Source organism: Symphalangus syndactylus, chromosome 19 (assembly GCF_028878055.3).
Source record: "Symphalangus syndactylus isolate Jambi chromosome 19, NHGRI_mSymSyn1-v2.1_pri, whole genome shotgun sequence".
In the NCBI taxonomy this organism is placed as follows: domain Eukaryota; kingdom Metazoa; phylum Chordata; class Mammalia; order Primates; family Hylobatidae; genus Symphalangus; species Symphalangus syndactylus.
In genome coordinates, this window is record NC_072434.2 from 88,413,052 (window position 1) to 88,441,008 (window position 27,957).

The 27,957-nt window shown below is 46.4% G+C and overlaps 1 long non-coding RNA gene across 3 annotated transcripts; it reads right to left on the minus strand.

Annotated features, from left to right (window-relative positions):
• Positions 1-1,614: 1,614 nt before the first annotated feature.
• Positions 1,615-21,251, minus strand: LOC134731915 (uncharacterized). Of its 3 annotated transcripts, XR_010114633.1 has the most exons (4): positions 21,173-21,251; positions 19,753-19,789; positions 3,638-3,723; positions 1,615-2,379 (listed from the first exon to the last, which is right to left on the minus strand). It is a non-coding gene; the product is annotated as an uncharacterized lncRNA (long non-coding RNA). The 3 variants fall into 3 exon arrangements; XR_010114634.1 differs by lacking the exon at positions 19,753-19,789 and having other exon boundaries at positions 21,173-21,235; XR_010114632.1 differs by lacking the exons at positions 19,753-19,789; positions 21,173-21,251 and having other exon boundaries at positions 3,638-3,951.
• Positions 21,252-27,957: the final 6,706 nt, after the last annotated feature.

The window sequence follows — 27,957 nt, forward strand, 5'->3', positions numbered from 1 at the left end:
CAGTGAGCTGAGATGGAGCCACTGCACTCCAGCCTGGGCAATAGAGCAAGACACTGTCTCCAAAAATAAAATAAAAACATAAATAAATGCTAAACACAGATTGTCTGGATGTGTGGCTCATCACTCTTTAAGTACTCATGGTCCCATCACTAGAGATGCAAAATAATCAGAATCCAGACTTGTAAGAGACTGAAGCAAGGTCCTGATTAGAATTAAGTCCTCAAGGTCTATGTGGAGACACATTGATTCAGTGTATCACAGACTCTGGAGGAAACAAAGGGGGACATTTCAGGCACTGTGGGTTCTGTTGTTGCTGTTTGTACTCCAATTCCTTTTTTTTTTTTTTTTTTGATGGAGTCTTGCTCTGTCACCCAGGCTGGAGTGCCGTGGTGCGATCTTGGCTCACTGCAACCTCCACTTCCCGGGTTCAAGAGATTCTCCTATCTCAGCCTCCTGAGTGGCTGGGATTACAGGTGTGTGCCACCACGCCCGGCTAATTTTTGTATTTTTAGTAGAGACGGGGTTTCGCCATGTTGTTCAGGCTGGTCTTGAACTCCTGACCTCATGATCTACCCGCCTCGGCCTCCCAAAGTGCTGGGATTACAGATGTGAGCCACTGCACCCGGCCTGCACTCCAATTCTTGTGATTTGTATTTGGAGGGCTTTCGGGCCTAACATTGGGCTGCTGCCTCTCTTCAGGCCTTTGTTGATCTTCCTGCCTGCCTGCCTGCTGCGTGGATGGGGTGCAGATCCCGGCTTGCCCACTTCATGATGGTGAGAGCTTGGGCACATGACAGGGTACCTTGAACCCCAGTTCCTCACTAACATAGAGATTTCAGCAACTCTCTCTTAGAAAGGCCATGGGGACCTGTGAGTTGGTACCTTTCAAGCAGTGGAAGCGTCGTCTCTACTAGGATCCTTTCAGTCTCTGTTTTCAGTGACCGAAAACGGATGCAGACTAGTGTGAAGAAAGAAGAGACTTCATTAACTCACACGGCTAGGAAGCCCAGGAGCAGCGCTGGCCTCGGGGGTGACTGGACACAGGGGCTGAAGATGACACTAAGTTCTTTCATTCTCTGTTTGCCCTCCTCACCCCATTTTCATGGGTTTGCTCCTGTATTTCTGGCTGAAAATGGGCTTTCCTCGCATAATGGGGGAAGCTTGCCAGAGGTGGAAATGGAATTAAGGTAGAGGGAAAATGTTGACGAAGTAGCTACTGCACACTTGGGCCTGGGGATACAGCAGTTCCTGCCGTCATGGAACTTACTTACCAGCCAATGAAACAATGAAACCAAAAATGACGGTAAAGTATCATGAGTGTTATAAAAGTGAAGTGCACCGCAAGTGGGACCACGACATAAGTGGAGTCCAACCTGGCTGCTGTGCCAGAGAAGATTCTTCAGAAAGTGGCAGGCGAAGATGAGTCAGCCTGTAAATAAGGGGATGGAACAGTGTTTTGGGCAGAGAGATTAGCATGTGCGAAGGACGAGACAGAGAACTGGGCAAATCTGAGGAAACCGTCAGATCTTTCTCAGTCCAGTGGGTCTGGCTAGAGCACTATGGGAAAGGTGTATCAGTTTCCCCGGGCTGCCAAACAAATCACCAGCAACTGGGTGGCTTCTAACAAGAGTCCTTTATTCTCTCACTGTTCTGGAGGCAAGAAGCCCAAAATCAAGGAGTTGGCAGGGCCATGCTCCCGCCGGAGGCTCCATGCGGGAATCCTCCCTTGCCCCTGAAGTCCCAGTGTCCGGTGGCTCCAGGCGTTCCTGGTGGCTGCACCACTCCAGTCTCTGCTTCTATCTTCACGTGGTCTCCTACTCTCTGTGTCTTCTCTTCTGCCTTTTTTTTTTTTGCTACGGAGTCTCACTCTATCACCCAGGCTGGAGTGCAGTGACACGATCTCGGCTCACTGCAGCCTCTAACTCCTGGGTTCAAGAAATTCTCCTGCCTCAGCCTCCCGAGTAGCTGGGATTACAGGCACCCACCATCATACCCGGCTAATTTTTGTATTTTTAGTAGAGACAGGGTTTCACCATGTTGGCCAGTCTGGTTTCGAACTCGTGACCTCAAGTGATCCTCCCACCTTGGCCTCCCAAAGTGCTAGGATTTCAGGTGACAGCCACTGTGCCAGGTCTCTCTCTGCCTCTTAAAGGACACTTGTTATTGGATTTAGGGCTCACCTGGGTAATGCAGGATGGTCTCCTCGTCACAAGATCTTTAACTTAATGGCACCTGCAAAGACCCTTTTTCCAAATGAGGACACATTCAGAGGGTCCGGTTGTTAGGTGTAGACATGTCTTTGGGGGATCACCATCCAATTGAGAGAGATGCTACTGGGCTGGTCAGACAGGCCGGTTCCTAGGGGATCTGGGCCTCATCCTAGAGAAGGAGAAAAACATCTCATTTTGCACTCCAGAAAGAACACGATGGCTGTGGAAGTGCCATGTGAGATGCAAGCAGGGTGGCTGGCCTGTCAGAAGAGGACCGCTGTGGTCCCAGTGAGAGGTGATGGAGGAACGGGCTGAGGCAGCAGCCGAGCCGGGGACGGAAAGAAGGGTTTGGGTCCCAGGCAAACTTAGAAAAACAAGTCAACGGGACTTGGGGACTGATGGGGCTGGGTGGCTGGCAGCAGGGTGGAGGCAGGGTATCATTGGATGATGTGTATCATTGGGATACGTATCCCTCATATTAATTTTCCCCAGGAGACAGTGCTAGGAGGATGGAAAGAATACTGGCTTTGAAATTGGCGAAACCTTGGTTGAATTCCCAACACTCTTCCACCTTCCAGCTTCTTGACCTTGGTTGTGTTTCTTGTTTTTTCTGAGCCCCAGTTTTCTCCTCCATAAAATGGAGATAATAATACTGACTTCTTAGGGCTCTTGAAAGAACTAAATGACAGCCTGTTTGGTGTAGTGGGCTCTGGGTGGCCACGTGGGCACCACAGATGTGCTCTTTCCTCCTCTTTCCTCCTGCCTGACCAACGTCCCTTCCTGCAGGGGCTTCCCCGGCCCTCAGCTGCAGCCACCTCCTACTTCTCTCCCACTTGCTTCCTGCACGGCTGGCTCCACCCCACCTGCAGCCTTTTTTTTCTCCTGGGACCTGCCCACAAATTGCCCTCTCCACTGTCCTGGAACCTTCAGCAAATATTTTCTCACCTGTTACCCCTAAGTAGCCCAGGCTGTGAAAGCAACAAGCTGCAAAACGGGTAGTCTTAGCGCCTTGAAAGGGAACCTGAAGGGCTTGCTGAGTTTACTGCCGGCTGCGATGTGTTCATTCACTGGTTTATTCCTGCATCTATGCATCCACTCCCTCAACAAACACTTAGAGTGGGTGAGGCATTGTCTCACACTGCGAACACAGAGCTGAACGGAAATGTGGTTCTCACCTCTTGAAGTTTACTAATTCTACCAGGCAACCAGCCCTCTCTGAGCTCATGAATTTTCTGGTTGCACTGATTTAATGGCTTCACTCTCTGGCTTTGACACCCCCACAGGTAAAGCGACAGAGAGCGGAAGGAGCATGAATTTGAGTCTCCAGTCTCATCCGGGCTAGGTGGACATTAGGACACACAGGCAGGTTCCCAGGAGGTGGAACAGAAGCTGGAGCTTCCCTGAGAAAGCAGATACCCCCGTCCTACCTCTCAGACACATTTCCATCTTCACTGGTGACGTTTTTCTCCACCCCGTTTCTTGCCACTTGCCATTCATAATCGTTGCTCTTGGTCTGGTAAGCAGAGAGGGCAGGACAAAAATTCGATTTACTTACGACAATGTTTTAAGAGCTTGAGCATAAAAACATGTGGTTTCCTGGGACTGGCCATCCCAGGAAGTTGGCTGGGACGTTAAGGAGTTGGCTGGCACTAAGTGTAAGTGCCTACCACCTCCTACCCTCCTGGGGGAGGCTTGCCTTGCTCTTCTGAGCACTTTCTACCTTCAGGCTGTCTGGAGCCTCAAGGTTCTCCAAGGAGACACGTATGCAAATGCATGTGTTCTGACACAAGATGCAAATGTCAGGAATCCTCTTTTGAAAGGGCCAGTCTCTAAGACTTGCAAAAAAGGCGACCAGAGACTGACTTAAACCTACCACCCGGAAGAGATGTTAGCTGTGAGGAAGGGAGAAACAATGAAGTGTGAGATGGTGTGAACTCTGGAAGGCAGAACCCTAGGGAAAAACGAAAGAGTAATTTTGTTCATTGATAAATTCATTTATTCTATTAAGTATTGTGCAGAGCACTATAGGGTTTACCAAGAATAAAAATCGTCCCTGTCCTGGAGGACCTAAAAGAGACCAGAGAGAAAAAGGCAAGTACACATGAACATGTGTTTTGCTTTGAGGATCGTGCAAAAAAGCTGATATGAGGGGAGCACCTCATGTTTAACGTACTCTGCTTCACTCGACATAAATTCCTGGTAGCTTCCCTAACAAAGTTTCAAGGTAGGCACTAACACCATTTTACAGATGCGGAAACTGAAGTTCAGAGAGTAATTTTTCCAGGAACCAGGGTTCTAGCCTAGATCAGCTGACTCTGAAGCTTATTAAATCCACCTGTGGAAAATCAAGTTAAGAAACAGATGAAAGGGGCCAGGTGCAGCACTTTGAGGGGCTGAGGTGGGTGGATCACCTGAGGTCAGGAGTTCGAGACCAGCTTGGCTAACATGGGGAAACCCTGTCTCTACTGAAAATAAAAAATTAGCTGGGCATGGTGGCGTGCACCTGGAATGCCAGCTACTCGGGAGGCTGAGGCAGGAGAATAGCTGGAACCCGGGGAGTGGAGGTTGCAGTGAGCTGAGATCGGGCGCCTGCACTCCAGCCTGGGCGACAGAGTGAGACTTCTATAATTTTATGATATAGTTTTCAATCAGCTGACTTACCTCTACGATTTCAGGAACACCCTGGCATGTTGCACGAGGCTTTGCCTGCTGGGGTGTCTGTTGTTCAGTCTGGACCAGCATGCAGCCACGGCTTCTTTTGGCCTCTGTGGCCGATTCCAAAAGTTCATGTGAGAAGGGATGAAGAGGGATTTTAGAGCCAGAAGGGAACTGAGCTTCCCTCAGCCTTATAAAAGCATGGAAATTGAGACCCAGAGAGGTTAAGTGCCTGGCCTAAGGTCACACAGCTAGTTAGTGGTGGGGAGACGAGACTTGGTTTTGCCCAGCTCTCCTTCTGCCATCTGTTGCTACTCAGCACAGCAAAGGAGATGGCGCAAGTCACCTGTGGCTCACAGAAGTGCTAGGAACAATCCCATTCACGTATTTGATGGTACCTACTGGAGCCCCATTATTTCCAATTATTTACATGCTCCGGGCACCCGCAGCCAATCTGTACGTGCCCTTTCCTAGGGGTCAGACTTCCCTGGTGCCATGTGGACTCAATGCAGCATGCAGCCTCAGCCCTATTTCATCTCTTCTGTGCATTAAGGGATCCGTTTACATTTAATTGAAGCTTGGCATACTGTGAGCTGAGGTGGCCTTGCTTTGGCCTTCTGAAAAAAGCATGCAGTTTTGGCCTATGAGTTTGAGTTTCATAGAGTAGCTTCCAATACTGGAGGGAAGCTGGCCTATTACTCTCTGGAGTCTTTCTGAATCGCACAAAAACTCTGTGTCTGCTTTCCTTGTTGTTCCTTTCCCAGAAGCGTGAAGTCCCTCAGATTCCAAGGCGGTGTGGCTGGGAGAGCCCAGGTCCGGTGGGGGCCAGGGATCCCTCCACGCCAGCACGTGAGCAGCCCCTCTGCGGTCTCCCGTCCTCACGGAGAGGCTGTTATATCAGAAGCTCCCTCGGCCCCCTCCCCACTGCCTTGGAGTTGAGGAGGAAGTGAGAAAGGGGTTGGCTTGGTGCCTGGCACACAGCAACCCTCCATAAAAATGCCAGCTATTACTATTGCTATTGTTGCTATTATTCTCACGACTTCTCCATCTTCTGCACCGCCCACAGGCTGCTTTGCTGTGAACACGGGGACGTGAAGAGTGAATGAGCTAGTGGGATGGGAGCGACTGAGTGTGAAGGTTAGGGAGGGAAATAAAACAGCCCACAGCCCTGCTGCACTCAGCACCTTCTCCCTGCCTGCAAAGTCCTTCCTGGCATCTCTGGAAATCCTCAGTGCCCCACAAGGCTCCCACCTTCTCCCTCGTTTCTGCACAGCCACGTGGATTAGTACTTGCAACTTGAACGGCTCTTCCCGTGTGCTGCCTTCTCCAGGGCCCACTCATGCCTGTGGCTGTTATGACCCTACTATGTGTCATGCATTTGACATTGCACATCTTATTTATTCATTTATTTATTTACGGCAGGGTCTCACCTTGTCTCCCAGGCTGGAGTACAGTGGCATGAACACAACTCACTGCAGCCTTGACCTCCTGGCCTCAAGCAATCCTCCCACCTTAGCCTCCCAACTAGCTGGGACTCTAGGCACACACCACCATGGTCAGCTAATTAGAAAAATGTTTTCTGTAGATACGGGGACTCTTGCTGTGTTGCCCTGGCTGGCCTCGAGCTCCTGGGCTCAAGCGACTCTCCTGCCTCGGCCTCCCAAATTGCTGGGATTCATCTCTTTTAAATTCTCACATCAACCTTAGGAAGGAGATGTTTCCCATTAACCATGACAGATAAAAGACACAGGGCTCAGGGCAGTTAAATGACTTGTCCGAGGTCACCATAGAGTGACAGGGCAGACAGGCAGGCTTGGGTCTGTCCAGCTCCAAAGCCCATGCTCTGTCCATGCATCTCAACACTCGTTATTGCTGCAGCTGTTGTTGGCTAGCCCTAAGGTGAGCCACGGTCACACATCTTCCACCCCCAGCACAGTCGGGGGATAAGGGCGATTTTCTTTTCTTTTCTTTTCTTTTCTTTTCTTTTCTTTTCTTTTCTTTTTTTCTTTTCTTTTCTTTTCTTGCTTTCTTTTCTTTTTTTTTTTGAGACAGAGTCTCACTCCATCCCCCAGGCTGGAGTGCGGTGGCGAGATCTCAGCTCACGGCAAACTCCGCCTCCCGGGTTCAGGAGATTCTTGTGCCCCTTCAGTAGCTGGGATTACAGGTGCGCGACACACATCTGGCTAATTGTTGTATTTTGTAGAGACAGGGTTTCACCATGTTGGCTAGGCTGGTCTCGGACTCCTGGCCTCAAGCGATCCACCTGCCTCAGCCTCCCAAAGTGCTGGGATTACAGGTGTGAGCCACCACGCCCGGCCTCAACTTTCTTATTGCATTTCTTATGCATTTCTGTGTTGACTATATCTTTTTCAATGAGCTTGTATTACTTGTGTGCTATAATTGGAAATAATATTAATAATCACTGACAGCACCCTGGACAAGTGTCAGCTCATTGATCCCTCACATAACCCTGGGTGACGATCTTGTGATTATCATCCTTGTTTTCTGGAGGAGAAAAGCAAGTTGTAGAAATGTTAGATAATTCACCTGCTGTCATCCAGTCCACAGTGGCAGAGCTGGGGCTTAGACCTTGTTGGGCCTGATTCCCAAGATCTACTGTTGACTATGGAGCTTACTGCTTCCACGTGGAAGAGAAGGGTTTTGTCTTAAGAATACAGGAAGCATTTTGTTTATATGAAATATCCATAATCAGCAAATCCACAGATATAGAAAGCAGATTTGCAGTTGCCAGGGTGTGGGGTGGACGGTGGGAGATGCAGAGTGACTGTTAATGGGTACAGCGTTTCCTTTTTTCTTTCATGTTTTTGAGACAGAGTCTCGCACTGTCACCCAGGCTGGAGTGCAGTGGCATGATCTCGGCTCACTGCAACCTCTGCCTCCCGGGTTCAAGCGATTCTCCTGCCTCAGCCTCCTGAGTAGCTGGGACTACAGGTGCCCACCACCACACCCGGCTAATATGTGTATTTTTAGTAGAGACGGGGTTTCACCATGTTGGCTAGGCTGGTCTCCATCTCTTGACCTCGTGATCTGCCCACCTGTTACTAAGCTGTTACTGAGTATTTCTGGAGGCAGGTATATTTTGAAAGCTCTTTTCTTTTCTTTTCTTTTTGAGATGGGATCTCTCTATGTAGACAGGCTGGAGTGCAGTGGTGTGATCTTGGCTCACCTCAACTTCCACCCCCGAGGTTCAAGCGATTCTTCTGCCTCAGCCTCCTGAGTAGCTGGGATTACAGGCATGTGCAACTACGCCTGGCTAATTTTTGTATTTTTAGTAGGACGGGGTTTCACCATGTTGGCCAGGCTGGTCTCGAACTCCTGACCTCAAGTGATCTGCCCGTCTTGGCCTCCCAAAGTGCTGGGATTACAGGTATGAGCCACCTCGCCTGGCAGGGAGCTCTTTTCAAGAGAGAAAAAAAATCTCATGAATGCAGAAAAAGCAGCAGCAGCAGCCCATGGGGATGGGAAACTCTAAAAGCAGCATAGGAACAGATGACCATTGGAATTATTTACTCTACCAAAGGGGTCTGGAGGTTGAAAAATCACACTAGCTAAGGGTTACAGTCTGCTAAACGCTAAGTTCTTTATGTTGATCATTTCAATGAATGTTCATCAGAACCCTGGGAATAGTTATTTTTATCATCTCCATTTCACAGATGAGGAAACTGAGCTGGAGAGGGGTTAAGTGGTCATCACGACATTAGTAAGTGGCCGAGCCGGGCTTTGATTCCAGGTGGTCTGACCTCCAGGTCCACACTGTCACTTGTGTGTCCTGATCCATTACCTGTGAGTGCAGCACCCACAGGCAAGTCCCACTTCACTTCGACAAAACATTCCCATTTTTATTCTTCCTGCTTTCTTCAGTAACTGCTTGTCCAGCAGGGGTAAGTGCTTCAGAAATACTGAGCTTGGTGAAACTGCTGAACACAGGAACCCCGGTGAGACTCTGCCGGATGATGACAAATCATGTTCACATTAACCTTGTGCCCTGAAGGTTGCCTTTGGTGAGAAGCGGCAGAGAAGACATGAGTTTCTTGCCAATTCCACCTGGTGGAGAGCCTGCCAGGCCTCCTGACTTGTGGTCCTGTCTCTGGCCGGCACGGTGGCTGCTTTTCCTAGGCAAGTGTGGCATAATGTCCACTGTGATGGCCGGCGCATCTGCCCAGGACAGGTGTGCAAAGACACAGCTCCACCGAGGCAGGGTGAGAAGAGAGTTTTGAAGATTGAAAAACAAAATAAAAAGCCAAACCCATAACCTTCTGCCGTAGATATTCTTGAAAGTCCTGGGGGCCGGGGGGGGGGGGCGGTGGCGGGGTTGGAGTTATTATGCTCTGTGTGTATGATGAGATACCAGGGCAAGCCACTGTTAATTTTATAATTCAAGTTCTGTTTGAATAAATAACCATAAAAACAACAATAATTATTCCATGCTCTGCAAATATTTGCTCTCCAAGTAAGGGTTTACGGCAGAAGCATGAAGTTTTGGGTCCTCAAACTTCAGAAAACAGAGTACAGATCTCAGGGAAGCTACAGGCAGAAACTGAGGGGGCTCCTGGAAAGTCTCCGAGTGTAAATGATACAAGGGCCATCCCTCTGTTGGTTGGCAGTAGGGGAATAATCGTATCCTGGCCATTCCAGATTTATTTATTTTACTTTTTATTTTATTTATTTATTTTGAGACAGAGTCTCCCTCTGTCGCCCAGGCTGAAGTGCAGTGGTGTGATCCAGGCTCCCTGCAACCTCCATCTCCTGGGTTCCAGTGATTCTCCTGCCTCAGCCTCCCGAGTAGCTGGGATTACAGGCGTGTGCCACCACACCGGGGTAATTTTTGTATTTTTAGTAGAGACGGAGTTTCACCATGTTGGCCAGGCTGGTCTTGAACTCCTGACCTCAGGTGATCCTCCCGCCTCAGCCTCCCAAAGTGCTGGGATTACGGGCATGAGCTACCGCATCTGGCCCCGTTTTAGATTTAAATTCCAGAGCTATCCACAACCATTTCCCCTGCTCTCCTCATGCCCGCTTTTCCCCCGACCCCAAATCTAATCAGTTGATGGGATCCATCAATGTGATTTCTGCATTGCTTCTCCTGTCTGTCTGCCTTCTCCCTGCCTGTGTCTAGTGCAGTGCCTCGTTACCTCCTGCATGGACCATTGCAACAGTCTCCTACCTCGTTCTTCTAGAAACCAGAGCAAACTTTCAAAACCATGGGTGAGGTTAACTCACTCCCTCGTTCCAAATTCTGCAGTAGCTCCATTTTACTTACAGAGTAAAACACGAACTCCCCAGCCTGGCATGCAATGCACACGGTGATCTAGCTCCATCCAATCTTTCACTCACTACTTATTCAACACGTATTCACCGAATTCCTCCATGCACCAGGCATTGGCATCCCCTCTGCGCACACAGTGCTGCCAACAATGTCCTCGTGCCTCCTCTCAAGGACCCCAGAGGGTGGTGGGGGTCACACCAAGGTGCTAAGGACTTGCCCAGCTGGAGCCCCTGTGAGGTCAGGGAAGGCTTCCTGGAAAAGGTGACTTATCTAAAGTAGCTTGAAGTCACCCAAAGAAGGCATAGGAGGGAGCCAAGAAAAGATGGAGTGGGTGTGGGATGGGAAGGCAAATGGAGCAGGTGCAAGGCCCAGGGGTAAGGGGCTGTGGACAGTTCAATATAGCCATCGCCTGTGAGAGGGAAAGTGAGGACAGGAGGAAGTGGGTCTCTATTACAACAGACTGGAAGCAACTGTCTGGGAGTTCAGGCTTAACCTTGAGCAGTGGGAGGCCATGGAAGGGTTTAAGCAGGAGAGCACTATGAATAGATTTGCGTTTTAGAAAGCTCATTCTGTCTGGAGTTTGGGGAAAAGATTGGAGACAGGGAGAAGAGAAGCAGGGAGGTGGTTATGAAGCCCCTTCAGGAGTTGAGGCAGAGGGTGATTGTGGCATTGGGGATGGTGATGTAAAGAGTTGACAGAGGTAAGAGGCATTGAGGTGCTGAGGGAGGAGGTCTTGGCAATTATTTGATGTGAAGGGCGAGAGAGAAGGAGGTGACAAGCCCACATCACAGGTCTCTAGCTTGGGTATGCGTGCAGGTGGTGGTACCGTTTTCTCGGATGGTAGCATAGGACAAGCAGGTCTCAGGTCTGGGTGAGGGTGGGGAAGCATGAGAGAGTGAGTTCAGGTTTGGACATATTAAGAGTCAGCGCCTGTGAGACACATGAGGAGAAATACTGATTGAGATTGACAGAAACAGAAAGGTTGAGACAAAAGCCAAAGGACACCAGCATCGAAGGAAAGTCTTCAACAGAGACGGAGAAGGAAGACACACAGAGGCAGGAGGAAAACCCAGGGAAGTGGGTAATCCAAGGCAGGACACCAAGTAAAGTCAGGACAGTAAAGCACTTCTTGGTTGTCCTGAGTCAGAAGGTTGTTAACGACCTTGACAAGGAGTTGGTGCTGGTATGGGGAGGATCCAGGGACCTTGACAAGAGCAGTGTCCCAGGAGTTGGTGCTGGTATCAGGAGGATCCAGGTTGGGTTGACAAGTTGTTCAAGGTGAGAATGTGGAAGCAGGAAGTGAAGACCAGGTCTGTCAAGAACTTCAGCCATGAATAGTGGAGGAAAAGAAGAGGATTGAGTCTGGGGAGGGACAATCTTCAAAAGAGGTTCCCGCTCCCATTCCACCCCCTCCCTCTCTCTTTCCCTTCCTCCCTGCCCTCCCTCCCCACTTCTTTCTCTTTCAACAGGGGGATCAAGGAAGGGGCCAGAGGAGCTGGAGCAGGTGGAGCTCCAGATTCAGGAAGGAAAGGGAATGATCTATAGGGAAAGTTGTAGGGGAGGGGCTCCCAGCATGGGTGGAGAGGTTGGCTGTGCAGGAGGAGTGATCCCTCTTTTACTGTTGCCAAGAGGAGGAGAGGAGAGGGCAGATGCAGATGAGCCTGGTGGTTGGGGCCAGGAGTTGGGAAAGTCATCTCCTCATCCTTTCTAGCCTTGAATTGCTCCTGTGCATCGGGGCCACACGCACTCCTCCCAACGTGTGCTGACCTTGATCCGTGTCACCCTCTACATCTGCTCAGTGAGTTCCCCTTTTTCTGCACGTGCTTCATTCCATCTTTAAATGCAAAGGCATATCCAGATTTTGTGGGACCTGAAGTGTACACAACTTGGGACAGTCTCTTTAAGAAAAAGAATGCTAAAATAGATCACTTTGGCAAATCTTACAAAAATCCACAGAGATGTGAACGCAGCTTGGGACCGTTTTTGTAAACTAGGATGCCTGAAGGTTAAGCTTCGTTGGCTTTATGTTAAGTCTTCCTCCATTTAAATGTGAAAATCCTACCCAAACCTCAAACTTGAACAACAACAAACAAAATAAAATAAAGAAAGAAACTCCAACCCAAACAAAAAACTTCCTCCTTGAAGTTCCTCCCATTGGAAGGAAATAAGGAGAGCCTTAGCTTCCCCATCTGGAGAATGGAGCTAAGAGCCTCTATCTCCAAGTTTTGAGGATTCAATGAGGCAGCATATGGAGAGAACCTGGCATAGTTCCCTTCCCATAATTGGTGCATACAAAATGATTGCTGAAGAAATAAAGGGATGTATGAACCTAACTCTCTTTTCTCATTTATCACTTTTTTTTTTTTGAGACAGGGTCTCATTGTGTCACCCAGCTGCAGTGCAGTGGTGCAATCATAGCTCACTGCAGCCTCAAACTCCTGGGCTGAAATGATCCACGCTCGTTGGACTCTCCAGTAGCTGGGACTACAGGTGCACATCACCACATCTGGCTAGCTTTTGTATTTTTTTTGTAGTAACGGAGTTTCACCATGTTGCCCAGGCTGGTCTCAAACTCCTAGCTCAAGTGATCCCCCTGCCTCAGCCTCCCAAAGTGCTGAAACTACAGGAGCGAACCACTGCACCTGGCCTCACTTACCACTTTGACCTACATGTTAGTTATCTGCATGCTCATCTTATCTTTCCCATTGGACTCCAAATACCTTGAGCATGTCTTGTTATTTCTGAGTCCTTCACAAGGCCTATCAGTGTGTCTTGCATACAGTGGGTATTCAATCAATTTATTGAATGAATAGATGGATGAATGAACGGAGAGTATGAATCACTTCATTAAGAAGGAAGTTCATTGTTAGAGAGTTGCTTAGAAATTCGCCCAAATGAGTTTTCCAGTTGAGGCTATCAATTCTTGGTGTCCACATTGGCAGGGATCGGTTAACAAAAGAACAGGAAGGACTGGAGCTCTGTCTTAACAGATAACACACATTTGGTTGAGGAGGCAGAATGTGGAGAAGTCAGGGCTGGAGACTTCAACAGCATTCAGAGATTAGTTGGTGATATTAGGAACCTTCAGCACAAGACAGTCTGTGGAGTGCTGCTTGGGTTAAACATGATAAATTGGAGTACCCCTAAACTAGGCAAAAGCTGTCAAATGCAATTCAGGAAGACAAGTGTAATGAATATGTAGTATAATATGGGTAGATTTCTTACTAGATGCATTTTGAATATATTGCCGCTTAGGGAGAGCTCGTTTCCCAGAGGTACACACATGGGGGAAACTGCTTTCTGTTTACTTCTCAAAGGGCTGTTGCGAAGATTAGATGAAAAAAAATGTAAAAGTGCTTTGTAGACTGTAAATGCCAGATAAATATTCTTTATTATCACTGTTATTATTGCGTTCCTGGCCTTATCTCTCTCCTTCCCCTCTCTTCTCAGACTCTATATCCCACCAATTTCCTTGAAGTGTCATCATTCCCCAAACACATGAGTGTGTTCCTAGACCCCAGGGTAGACTGTACTGAGTGGTATGAGACATGTATGTGTGTCTGCCTATTCCTCAGATTCATTTTTACCCCTCAGTCCTGAGCACGATTCTTGGCACAAAATAGGAGCTTGGTAAATGTTTGCTGGATAGAAAATGCTCTCAGGTGATGGGAAAATAGTTCTTGGATCATATCATCTGGCCCTTTGGTTTCATCTGACTTTGGTTGTGTGGTCTTCCTAAGAAAGGCGAGTCTAGTTTCCAAGACACTAGGCCTCTTTATTATTTCTAGGACATCAAGGCCGTACAAATTCCTTGTTACTCTACGAGTCTTGAAAAAAATGACTCTCCTGGAAATTCCAGAAAGCCAAGAAACCAGAATATTCCTGTTCTGATGTAACTTCTAAACAATTCATAATATCACATTAAGAAAGACAGCTTTTTTTTGTTCTTTTCTTCCTTTCTTTTTTTAGTGGAAAAAGCCCCAATAAAATATCCAAGAATGTGGGTTTAGAGCCACGTGATCTTATCCAGAGCACTTGACTACTTGGAGTCTCCATTTCCTCTTGTGTAAAGCGAAGATAATAATTCTGTCTTGCCTTCCTTATGGGGACACTTTCAAGATGAATAGGATAATGCATGTATCTCCCGAAGCCCTGCAGCCTTATGCTTCATCCTGTCAGTACAATCTTTTTAGGCAGGGCCCTTGGTAGACACAAAAGATGTGTATTGATAAACATTGGCAAAGGGTCACAAAAGGGAAATACTAGGAAATATGGAATAACAGCTCTCCCTGGGGGCAGATCAGTTGGTAGCTGTTACGAGGTGGATTTCATTCTAAGACTGGCAATGGGGACCATTTGGCAGGAAGAATGGGGATGTAAAGCACAGGGGGCAGAATTCCAGGGCCTACACCCATCCACTCCTCCTTCCTCCTCTTACAGAGATGCCTGGTCCCAGGAACCCACCCTCTCCTGTCTATTGTGTCGCAGGACCCTGCACTATGCTTGCTGCCTCTGTATTCAACATCCCCCTCAAAACTGGCTCCTTTCCAGTGATATACTCAATCTCCACCATCTTAAAAAAAATCCTTCCTCAACCCTGTAAAACTTTGCCTCGATTTCTCCCTTTCACTGCCCAGCAACTTAATGGAGTTGAATATTCACTATTTCTAAATCCAATGAACACTTTCCTTTCTTCATCTTATTTATTTATTTGTTTGTTTGTTTTTTTTTTGAGACAGGGTCTTACTCTGTTACATAGGCTAGAGTGTAGTGGTGTGATTCTGGCTCACTGCAGCCTTGAGTTCCTGGGCTCAAGCAATCCTCCCAGCTCAGCCTCCTGAGTAGCTGAGACTACAGGTGTGTGCGGCCATGCTTCGCTAATTTTGTAAAATTTTTTGTAGAGATGGAGTCTCACTATGTTGCCGAGGCTGGTCTCGAATTCCTGGACTCAAGCGATCCTCCCACCTCTACCCTCCCAAAGTGCTGAGAGTCACTGCGCCTGCCCTCTTTATCTTACAATGATGCTCGCTCCTTCCTTGAAGTGCTGCTTTCTTAGGGACATCCAGTATATCACACTCTCCTGACTTTCCTCTCATCTGTGGCTGCTCCTTCTCCATCTCTGTTACTGGTTGAATTAGATTCCCTCCAAAAGATAAGTTCACGTCCTAACTCCTGGCACCTGTGAATATGATCTTCTTTGGAAACAGGATCTTTGCAGATGTAATCAAGTTAAATGGAGGTCCTGTTGGATGGGGGTGGGCCCTCATCTGATGACTGGTGTCTTTATAAGCAGAGGAAAATTTAGACACAGACACACACAGAGGGCAGACGGCCATGTGGTGAAGAGGCCGAGACTGGAGTGATGTGTCCACAAAACAAGGAATACCAACGATTGTGGGGAACCACCAGAAGCTAGAGTGAGGCCAGGAAGGATCTTCCCCTAGAGCCATTGGAGAAAGCACGTCCCTGCCAACACCTTGATTTCTGACTTCTGGCCTCCAGAAACGTGAGAGAATAAATTTCGGTTGTTTTCTGCCATGGAGTTTGTGGTACTTTGTTACCACAGCCCTAGCCTCCTTTCAGGCTCAACCTACGTTACATGTGGATTTTCCTGAATGCTTAGTTCCAGACTTCTATTCATTTCTCTATGCATCTTCCCACCTAGGCGACCTCCTTGACATCTACCCTTCAGCCGGGGCTTCTCTCACCTGTACATCCTACCCATCTTTTAGAGCACAACTCAGACCTTCCTCCCACAGGGAAGCCTTCTGTGGCAGATGCTGCTGGTGCCCACCCACATCTCCTTGGCACGCCTCACTCCCAGTTCAGCTTCTTACTGCAAGCTGCTCCTCTCTGCCCGAGTGCTTTCTCTGGCTGCAGGAGTGCGTGGGGGCAGAACAGAACGGCAGAGAACTGACACCTCCAGGATCAGCCTCCAACAACAATGGTTGGGAGTTGGAGAATATATAACCCAGCTTCCTAGCCCCCCACCGGGGACCTAGCCTGTCTCCTGGAGACCCCAGGGGACTAAGCCTCCCTTGTCCATGGGTAACCTGCTGATTAACTGCCCTCATATTGGTTTTCTTCTTTGTCTCACTTCTCTACCCTCCTAACTTGCTCCTGAGATTAGCCTGCTCATCCTCAAATCCTTATCTCAGGGTCTGCTTCTGGGGAAATCTAACCAAGGCACCTTCACTGAATTACCAGCCTGGGGCAGATTCTCTGATCATTCTTTCTAACAGCACGAGGAGCCTTGGCTGCTCAGATGCGATTGCAGTTTACATGCACACATTTCTTTCTGTGATTATTTGAGTAATGTCTGTTTTTTGTGCTAGAGCAGGGGTCGGCAAAACAACAGCCATCAGGCCAAATCCAGCTGCAACGGCTCATTTCTGTATTGGCTATGGCTCCTTTTGAGCTGCAACAGCAGAACTGAGTAGTTTCAACAAAGATCTTATGGCTTGCAAAGCAGAAATATTTACTACCTGGTCCCTTACAGAAAACGTTTATTGGCCCTCGTGGTAGGCTATACATTTGTATCAGTTAGCTTGGCTGCGTAAGAAACTACCCAAAACTAAATTTTTTGAAGCAACCACCATTTATGTAGCTCACAATTCTATGAGCCGACTGGGTAGCTTTTCTGGTCTAAGCCCAGTCAGCCGATTTCTGCTGAGTTCTCTAAAGTGTCTATGGTCAGCTGGTGGGTCAAGTGGCAGCGATGGTCCTAGGATGGCCTCACCCACATTTTAGAAGGTGGTAGCTGTTGGCCAGTGAGACACTGGCAATTAGGCCATGTGTCTCTCACCATCCATCAGGCTGCCTTGGGCTTCTTCATGCAGTGGTGGCGACAGGGGTTCTATGAGTGGCCAGACAGGACAGAGCACAAACATTATTCAAGCCTCTGTTTGCATATGGTGTCTAACATCCCACTGCTCAAAGCTAGTCACGTGGCTGAATTCAGCGTCAAAGTGGGGTGGCACCGAAAGGGAACCCACTAAACCTATGGCTATTTTTACAATTCACCGTGGAGTTCTACGAGGGCACAGACCCTGCAAGTACTTGCTCACCATTCAATGTCAGTGAGTAAAGCACAGTGTCTGGCATAGAGTGGGTGCTGAATAAATGTTCTTTAAGTAAATGAATACAATTTAACTGTTTGAATAACAATGACCTTTTATTGAGCCTTTGCTATATAATTGGAGTGGTTTTAGATATTTCACATGCATTAGCTAATGCTTACCTAAGAGGCAGACACCAGTACCATTTTACAGACAAGACAGCTGAGGCTCACGGTCAGGAACTTGCCCTGTGTAGCAAAGGCAATCTGAGGAATCAGAATTTTAAACTAGTTTGTTTAATTCCAAAGCCTGCTCTGTTAACCATTACCCCCTCCTTTTTTTTTTTTCACTAAAAGCTTTAAATTTTTTATAGTTTCAAATTTCTTCCTTTATTTTACTATTTTATTTTATTTCTTTATTTTACTAATTTCATTTTAAAATTGGGAGCAGGATGTTTCTCTTGGCTTCCCCAGGCCTTTTTCCTTGGTGGCCCAGAGGTCCTGTTAACACCTCATAACCAACCTCCATTTCAGTGCCGGGTGGTATTTTTGACTTAAAAAGTTAGCTTGTGGGACAATCAACAGCTACACACCTAAAATCACTGCTCTTGACAGCTCAGCAAAATTGAAGGCCAACATTTCACTCAAGAAGGCAATAAGTCCAGCCCCCAAGGCAGCTGCTGAGAGGTGCTGAAACAGCGCTGTTATCTTATCTCTCAGACCATTCAGGCCGTACATAAGGGAATCCATGGATCAAAATCAAAAAAGTCTCCAGAGAACATAGTCCTCGAAATGACCGTTGTTTATTCAGAGTTCAATAATTAATCAACCCACAAACCTTTCTTCAGCACTTATGGTATTCCAGGCATTATGCAACTCACAATGGGAGAACATAAGTGAACAAGAGCCCCTGCCGTCAAGATGCTCGTCTAAACAGACAATGATTTGGCAATGTGTTGAGTGTTCTGGTGGAGATGTGCCCAAAGAGTACACAAGGGGGGCGGTGAGCTCAGTTTGGGTGAGCTCGGTTTGGGTGGGAAGCTGAAGAGGAGAATAGGAAAGTCTCTTATACAACCTTGGGAATCTAATTCAGGTTCAAACAAGGTTGGGCTTCCAAAATGGTACAATGGAGTAGTCAGGTTCATGGACTGAGATGTCTATTTGCAGATTTGTTATTTCTGCCACTTGTTATTTGTGCAATTTTGGAAGAGATGACTTCTCTAAGCCTTAGTTTACTCATTCATGAAATGGGTGAGAATAGTATCCGCCTTAGAAGGTTTTCGAGGATTAAATTAAAAAAATGTATATATATGTCTTGTGCTTAGCATTATTTTGGGCACGTAGTCAATGTTCAATAAGTGACAGGTGTTATTAGTGGTTGTTAGTAATAGTATTGCTGGTAGTAGCATTCTCACCTATATTGACCATTCCTTCATTCATTTAACAAATATTTGTTAAGTGTCTGCCATATCTCAGACTCTATGGGGGACACAAAAATGACAAGATGCACATGAAGCCTTTCAAAAGGCTTACAACTTAGTGTAGAGAAGACACATATATAAGTAGCTACCCTCCTGTCCGGAGCTAGGCTTGTATCCAGTAAGATTGGGCCTGGAAGCCTCCTGCACGTCAGGACTGTTTTCCCTGGGATACACACATTTGCTATCTTGGACCACTTCAAATCTTTTTGATTTCAGATTTATCTCTGGTTTTTCATTTGTAGTTTCACTTTTGTCTCTTTGTCTTGGTGCTTGATACAACTCTATTGGTACTGACCTCTGGCTTTCATTTTTGGCTAGGGCTGATATTTTCCCTTTGGATTATGTGATCTAGGGCCACTCTAGGCAAACATCTTACCTGACCTAGCCTGAGCAGGAGCCTGATCCAAGCTTAGTCCTTAGGGGTTCACCAGATGGCAAATTGAAGGTAGCGATTGAAAAGCATCTTCAAGAAAAAAATGGAAAAGTGCTATGCAGAGCCCAAGGGAGAGCCAGCCCGGCCTAGACTCTACCACAGTGGCTCGGTGGACAGAAAGCAGCCAGCTCCTGTGTTATTCATTTCTGTGCAACACAGAGCTCATCCTTGCAGCCTCATAGCTGACTTCATGTGACTCTCCGTATATACACCTCTTGTTAATTCATCCAGTGCTGTGAGTTGCTTGACTGCAACTTGACATTTGTAATAATCCATCAGTTTACTTATTAATTATAGCAAACTGGTTTCAGCCACAGAAAATTAGAAACGAATTTTTCAATAAGCCACGTCTCCAGGGATAGTTCACAAAATCAAAAGGAAGAATACCTGGCCAATCTAATTCATTATCACAATCAAATAGTGCTAAATGGTTCTTTGTGGGATAAGCTTAAATTAAGAAGTTGTATTAGCAGCTCTAATCATTATTGATTATTTAATTATTGGCCATTTAAAAATCGTCTCCGGTTTTGAGATTACGGATCAGATTGAGATTTATAACATCCTTCTTTAGTTCACTCTACCCTCTAACAAGATGTATTGCAAAGTTGTTGAGTTAGCACTGATTTTACCTCAATCTCCGCCATAGTTCCTTCATTCCATGGCAACCTGGAGCAAAGATAATAATAGCAAACATTTATGGAGTGCTTATTAGGTACTAGGAACGTGTTTGAGTTCATAAATAACTCATCAATGAGAACTCATACATGCTCCTAGCACACATTGTGATTGATTATATTTATTAACTTATTTAATCTTCTTAAGACCCTACAAAGTAATTATTATTACTCCCATTTCATAAATAAGAAAACTGAGGCACCAGGACATTTGATTGAAGTGTTCACAATGAATAAGCAGGAAAGCGAAACTTTGAGCCCAGCTAATCTGGCTCCAGGGCACTAGAATCCATGCCTAATCACTAGGTCACTTCACCTCTAATGCCTCCTAGCTTAGTGTTCATTGCATGGCAGGTGCTCAATCCAGCCAACCATTGGAGTCCCCACCAGATTGTAGGCTCTTCTGAAGACAGCATGGTGTCTTATTTACCTCTGTATCTATCCTTTACCATTTCTAGCACTGAGCTTTGAATAATAGAAACTCAACTCTCTCTCTCTCTCTCTCTCTGTGTGTGTGTGTGTGTGTGTGTGTGTGTGTGTGTGTGTAATTGGAAGGGTAAGATTGAGGGAGGGAGGTAGCAAAAAGAGTAAGATAAAGATTTTACTAATTCCAAAAGTAGCCTAAAGTCTAAACATGTTACAATCTCTACTCAGAATCTTTGGGGGTAAACATCTTTAACACATACGAGTATATCAGAGCCAGTCTAAACGCTGACTAGATGACCCCGGGTCTGAGAAATAATCAGGGCCTGGACATACTCTCTTTGAGAAATGTTAATAGGTAACAAAGAAAGTCGGAACGGTTGGTGAGTTAATATCTGAAATGCAATTCAGATGAAGTCATATCCAGACTCTGCCAACTTTCAATTGCTTCCAGCATCTTCAAACACCACATGCCAAAATCTTCCCTCTACCTCACTCACCAACATCTCTTCCTCCCAGTCACTGCGGCGCAAAATCCCACCTTTGAATCCTCCTTCTCCCTGTGCCTCTCTCCCCTACCTCCATCTACCCTGTCTCCAAGGACCACAGACTCAACTTTCTCCTTATCATGCCCACAGGTCCCCAACTCCTCCTTCCCTGCCAAGTCTCCTGACCGGCCTCTCTGCCTGTTCTCATCTTTCCTCTATCATCTGTGCACCACTGTTGCTGTTATCTTTTTCTAATTGCAGTTTTAGTATATCCTTCTCCTGGAAGATATGTGGTAAATCCCCACTCCTGCTGGAGTACATAGTCCTTTACCTTGAATTCATGGGGCTTTTATCATATCACTCAATTGAGTAATGTAGGTTTTATTCCCACCTCCCATCCCACATTCAAGTTCACACTCTCCACTCTAACCCAAGTGTACTCTTTCTAGACCCGCACATGTTACCTGCTCTTCCCTCCTGCCAGGTCTTTATGGACTGCCGCTCCTTCAGCCGAAACCTCCTCTTTCCTGCCTGCCTTTCAATTCACATAAGCTTATTGCTTTTTACCAGCCAAACCCAAAGAGACACGTCATTGAGGGTGGTGAGGCTCTTTTAATTTCTCTTCTCAAAAGACACATTGTCTAGCAGATTATATTCATCAGCCGTCAGGACACATGCCTAGCTTCTTTATTACCTGCTGTGCTTTTATGTCGGCCTCATCAGTGGGTTGTCTGTCAAATCTGAACTTTGTCTTTCTCAGGGGCAGGTCTCTCTCAGCCTTACTTGTTTACTTCATAGTCTGTGCGATGATTTTTGAAGACGGCCACTTTGGAAGCAGCCTACCTAGCTATGGGAGATACCTCCATGGAGGGAAGGCAGAGCCAGCAGCCAGGACCATGAACCTCGAGGTTGATGGCCAGAGATGGGATGGGAGGAGCAATTGGGTCCAGGTGCCAGGTGCTCATTCCTTTTGATTCCTTTTGACACACCTGTTATTCCTCAAATACCTTGAATAAAACAACCAAGTCAAATTATCTTCTTCCTAAAGGGGATCATGATAGACCTCAGCAGGTTTTGGGCTCAGCCAATAGAGAATAGACATTTTTCATATTTAGAAAATAGGCTTGCCAGCCGGGTGTGGTGGCTCACGCTTGTAATTCCAGCACTTTGGAAGGCTGAGGCAGGTGGATTGCTTTAGCACAGAAGTTCAAGACCAGCCTGGGCAACATGGTAAAACCTCATCTCTAAAAAAAAAAAAAAGAAAAGAAAATACGCTCACCTATGGCTCACCTATGACAGAATGGATATGAGCATCATCCTAGTGACAATTGAGAAAACTCAATTCATCCATTTCTGCATTTTGCAGATGCTGGGTCACTCCTGGCTTGGGATCCCATAATCCCATCTGCTTTAGATAGGTGCTAAGTAGGTTATTTATTCTAGAAGTCTTTAACTCCTAGGTAATGGATGCCATTTCTCGCCAGGCTATTTATTCCAGGTGACCCTTATAAATGGTTCATTCAAGAGGAACTCAGAGTAGGCGCCCTCCCCTATTCAGAATTTTCCTCAAGATACAGACCCCTTAGTTTGCTATGGATCCTGTTAGAACTCTATGACAACTCTCTCCTTAACATGTTTCAAATCTGGGTCTTCAATATTTTGTCTTAGGACTATAAAGAATCTAGGTGCATTAGTCCATGACCATTTCCTGTTCTACTTTTTCATTTCAACAAGGAAAAAACTGAGAGTACCCTATAAGTTTTGCAGAAAATAGCCTTTCAAATATCCACAGTCTCACAAAGGGAGCGTGATGTAGTGTGAAACAAGCCATACAATCTCGGAATCAACAAGCAACTGTTAATATTTCTTCAAAGACAGAATCGTCACTTACTGCAGTTAACTGTTCTGAATATCAGTATATTCATAGCACTCTCCTAGGCACCGAGAAGAGGGTCAAGGTGACGATGGGAAGGTGAGAAAATAAATAAAATGGGTCATCAACCTTAAAGGAGTTACAGGCAATTCCTGTTATAAGTGGTAGTCATGTTCTATAAAGTCTCTGTGAACACTGAATCAAGTGAATACTGAACTATTCTTCCTAGGGGAAACACAGGGTTATGTTCCTGTGAGCCTCTGCTCACAACATTTTTGTCCATTGATCAATACATACCTTGTCTTCGTGTGTGTGTCTGTTTACAGACATGATATTTAACACATATTGTTAACTCATTAACATTGAGCTCATGGTCAACAGCATCAGAACTCATGGGTGAACAAAGCATATCTACAGATGTATTTTCTCCTTAAGGCACATCACAGCCTTTGTGCACCTAGGAATGCTAGATGTACTGCAGCACTACCCTTGGGGGCCGTTTTAAACAGCAATAGCATCAACAAAAAGCACAAAGGTACAAAAAATGTGTCATTAAATGTACCACAAAAAGGACACTTGTTTACAGGTTGAAAATTAAAATAAGCAGGCAGAGCATCCCCTTGTTTGACCTCACGTGGGAACGTGTGTGGGGGGTGATTCGAGTTTTTCTCCACTCTGCACACATCTGCGCTTGTTCGTGAAAGTGCCACGGTATTGATTTTTGGGGGTTACATAAATTCAGCAAGTGGGCAAAGTCACAGTTCTGGAATTCATGAATAATGAGGACAAATTGTGTATTCTAAAAGGCATGTCAACAACAAATTACCCAATTTCTAAGACAGAATTGGGGCAAAAATGAAATATCAGAACCTGAACTAGCTACATAATTTGCAGGACCTGGTGCCAAGTGAAAATACAAGGTCCCTTGATCCAAAAGGCAGCAGAGCAGGAAGCCGAATGTGGGCCTTTGTGAGTGAGGGCTCTTCACCACTGAGCACTTCCTGTGCCCATGAAGCTGGTCCCAACCTAACAGTTAAATGAGTACCTCGTGGGGAGCAGGCTTGGGGACTGGATCAAGAAAGGTTTCTGGAGGTGGTAGCATTTGAACAAAGCCTTGGATGGTTTGAGAAAGTAGCTGAAATGAACGGCTGAACACCACCAATTCCCGTAATGCCCACCACATTTACAAACAACAGTCCGGAGGCCTGCTCTGAACTCCACGGTACACGGGTTGGGTAGCACTTCCTGACTTGAACACGTGCCAGGTCCTGGGACAAATGGTTAACATGCGTTCTCTCATTTAATCCATTTAATTATTGCAATAACCCTAAGAAGGCCAACGTCATGGCCACCTCCACTTTACAGTTGAGGAAATGGAGGCTTATTGAGATGAAGTAACTTGCCCAATGTCACATAGCCAGGGGCAGAGGAATGGTTTAAACCCTGACCCTCTGGCCCCCAAACTCTTACTCAGAACCTTCACCAGACCAATATTTCCCTTTTTAATAGGCAATACATATTGCCCTATTTTTTAATGGCGCCATCCTCAGTAGTCTCACTATCAGTGGGGCCAGGTAAGCACACTTGTATCTCAGAGGGGATAGGTGAGGCTGAGAGGGTACCTCCATCCCTACCTACTTCCCAATCCTATTGGTTCATGAGGAAGGGAACGGTCATGCCATTGAGACGTGGCCAGGGTCCTTAGACTTGTGTAGTTCCTTAGAGTTTACAAAGTGCTTCCACCTTCATTATCTCACAGGTTCTTGCAACAGTGCCGTGAATTCCTGACACATTTTACAGATGGGAAGCTGATTGTGAGGGACGACAAGTGACTAGGCCAAGGGGCAGGCGGGCAGGCGAAGAGTGAAGGCGGGAACCGGAGCCCAGACTTGCAAGCTCCTGGCCAATATTCTTCTGGCTCGGCCCTTCGGCCTTCACCAGGACCATTTGGTGGCAAGTGGTTTAAAACCACGGTACAGGAATGCCTCAGCTCCACATCTTCCCCTGATGAACGCCTCTCACCGATACAGTGCAGGTGCGTGTGTCTGGGTTTGCTTAGCAAATGCATTCTCCTTTGGATTTTGGTTCTTTAAGAGTGGGGTAGGAACACAGAGTATTTGATAGGATAACTAATACTCTGAATAGTACACATGACAGGAATCTGCTGGCAGTTGAGGCTCAATTTGTGGACTATTCAGCTGAAGGGGTTTTCTAGCTTCTCTGAACAGGTTAATTAAGCAAAGTTGCTGGAGGGGGCTCCCCTTGGTGTGGGGCAGGAGGAGCAGAGCAGCATTTGAAGACTCGCGCACCGACTGGCATCTTTACCCAGCACCGGGAGGCTCTTTGGATCCAAGAGAGGAGCCTTTCCTTGCTTTCTGTTTGCCTTGGCTCCGGTCACTGGTCTCTGTCTTGAAGCCAGTGTGCTGAGGCCCTCTTGGGCCCCGGTCCTGCAGCAGACGTGAAGGGACGGAGGGCTCTTTCTCCTTCCAGCAGTGGCACAAGAAGGAGGGCAAGCTCCTTTCTCTTCCACGTTGAGATGGGCTGTGGCGGGAGGGAGGTAATAAAAAGAGACGCTGGCTCTGTGTTCCAGAATTAATGGTTAGCGTCTGCTGAGGCTATTTGCACTGTAATCGAAATTAAACAACAAAAAGCAGGCATGAAGCAAAACAACCCAAATGATCAAAAACCGTTCTGGTGGGTGTAAAACTCGCTTTCTCCCAGCAGCAGAGGTCCAAGTATACATACCCACTGCAAAGCTGAAGTGCTGAACAGAATACCTTTGTAGTCACTTTTGCTCAGAGACACATGCACACGCATACATTTAAGGAGGAACGCGCCATTCGTTGCCCTACGAAGTATCACACGTCCGCATAGTAAGCAGTACATTTCACACATGAATGAGGGGTCTGAATCTCAAATGTAAGCCACTGGAGATCTGTGAAAATTATCAAAAGGGGTGAGTAGAAATTCAGCAATTTTATTCTGTTCAGTAAGGAATAAGTCTGTGGTCTCTAACCATCCTTCTGTCTCATCAAGAAATTTTGTGGTAGACTCATTCTATGGAAAGTTTGTCTACAGTTTTCCATCTGCTGTGATAATCATTATTAATCAAGCTGCTGTCATACCATCTTGGGCTGTGATTTTAACTCCTCCATGCTAAGTAGGGTTTGTCCTGGGGAAGGAAGATGTACCTGAGGGGCCCGGATGGTGCATGCTCCCTGCATCACGTGACAAGTCTCTGGGCTGTTAAATGTCATTTTCTAAAAGAAGCATAAAATGGGGCCTGTGAGCATCTATCTGTTCTAAGACTCACCCATCAGATTGCCCTGGGATCCTGTTTGAGTTGCGGAGTCAGTTTCCTCACCCACAGTTTTTCCATGCAGTTCATGTAAGTCTCTGATTTCATCAGAAAACTTCTTATTCGCTGTCTGCCCCACAGCTTCCCGTTTCTTGGCCCCTGTTGACTATGCACATGCCGAACTCCATTCCCAGGCAGTAGGGAGAGGGGACTCCTGGGTCCCTAGGAAGCTAACCCTGAGTTAGCGTCTGGAGCCCCTGAGTCGGTGGTCCATGAAAATCAGTGCTTTCGAGTCTTTTTGGTTTGTTTACTTTGCTTTTGTATTACTTTTAGAAAGTAATTTAAGGCTCAACAATGTTTTAAAAATAATCTAAAAATCTCATCCACCGCCAGAGATAATTAGTTGCATGTGGAGTTAATTTAGGAGCTAGAACCCCAGCGTTGGGAGACAGCAAACAGAAGATAGTGGTGGATTTCCATTTTATGATTAGTGCAATGGCAGAAAATTCACAAATATGACTTTGTACCTAAATACATAATAATTCATCAGACCGGTGATATCAACAAAAATGAACCATGGCTCACCTTTCTGGAATCTTCAATTGGTAAAATTGCCCCTCCTCTCCTGGCCTGCCTAATCCATCTCCCAATATATCTTATTTTAAAGGCAGAGAGAATGGAGCCTGAGAAAACAAAGGTATGATTGCGTGAGAGGTGATATGATAAACATATTCAGGCTAATGAACAGATCTTTTCTAGCTCCTAATATAGAAGAGGAGATTGTGATAATAATAAAACAATGAAGATTTATTGAGTGCTAATGTGTGCCAGACCCTGTGCTAATTGATTTATATCCATTATCTCAGTCCATCCTCACAAGATCCTATGACTAAGTTGCTATTACTGTCCTGCAACTGGTAAAGAGCAGAGCTAGCATTTGCATTCAGGTTCACTCCAGAATCCACGCTCTTCAACACTGCGCTCAGTTGAGAAAACAGGCCTCCAGCAAAACTAAGAATTGAAGTTCACGATGACTTGACATCAAGGAGACTTCCTCAGTCTTTAAGGAAAGAGTTAACTATATTCAGTCCTCTGTACTTACCAGGACAGTCAGGAGTTTCCAGGTACACCTGGAATTATCCAGAAGTTCAGGTAGCCTGGAGATAATATTGTGAACAATTTAGATTAATTAAGATTTAAATGTCTTTTGATGGCTTTTCTTATTGTCCCTGGACTTTCAGGTCTGTAACATGTAGATATCTAGGTTCCCCTTCCTGTTATGGTGTTTCCCTGCTGCACTGCAAACGTTCTGACTTTTGTGCACCTCAGATTTTTGTCTCACTGCCATAGTGCCTCTTTTCTCTGCTTGGATGATTTTTTTTTCTTCGTACTTCTGGGTTTCCATTTTTAAAATATTTTCGGAATAAACCCCGGATCTCTACTGGAGAAGGCAGGTACTATTCTCATTGCCTATTGACCACCCTCTTGCTCTGCACTAGCCCAACTCCAATGTTTTAAACTTTCCTTCCTTTGCATCCCTGCTGCCTTCGTTTACATTACTCCTTTCCCAGTTTTCTCTCCTCTTCTATCCTAAATGTTTAACGCCGTTCTTCCCACTGAGGAAAGTAGCCCCTCCAGGAAAGAGGAGGTTTGGCTTTCCAAGCTGCCAATTCAGCATGGCAGTCGGGAAGGCAACAGAGAAGCATACATTTAAACTTGCCGATAGGCATAGAAAACCCCGTAGGGCAGTGGAAAACGGTGGAATCCAGGATTTTTCCGGGACCGTTCATTACTCATGGAACTTTGGCAGGTTGAAGCCTGCTCACCTCTCCCCGAGGATGAATGCTCCTGCTAATGGAATTCTTCTGTTTTCCTATGGCTCTAGTTTTGTTATCTTTAGGCACTGAGTCAAGCGGCATGTGCCAGTGGGGGTGGCAGCTGCCCCTGCTGTCACTGTCCTGGCATGGTGATGACCCTTCTCTCTGTATCAGCGTCAAGAGGATGCTGTCATCCCATGGCGCCCAGCAAAGCCTCCCTCCACCTAGCAGGGCACCAGGTTGTCTCCAAATCCCTTCCTT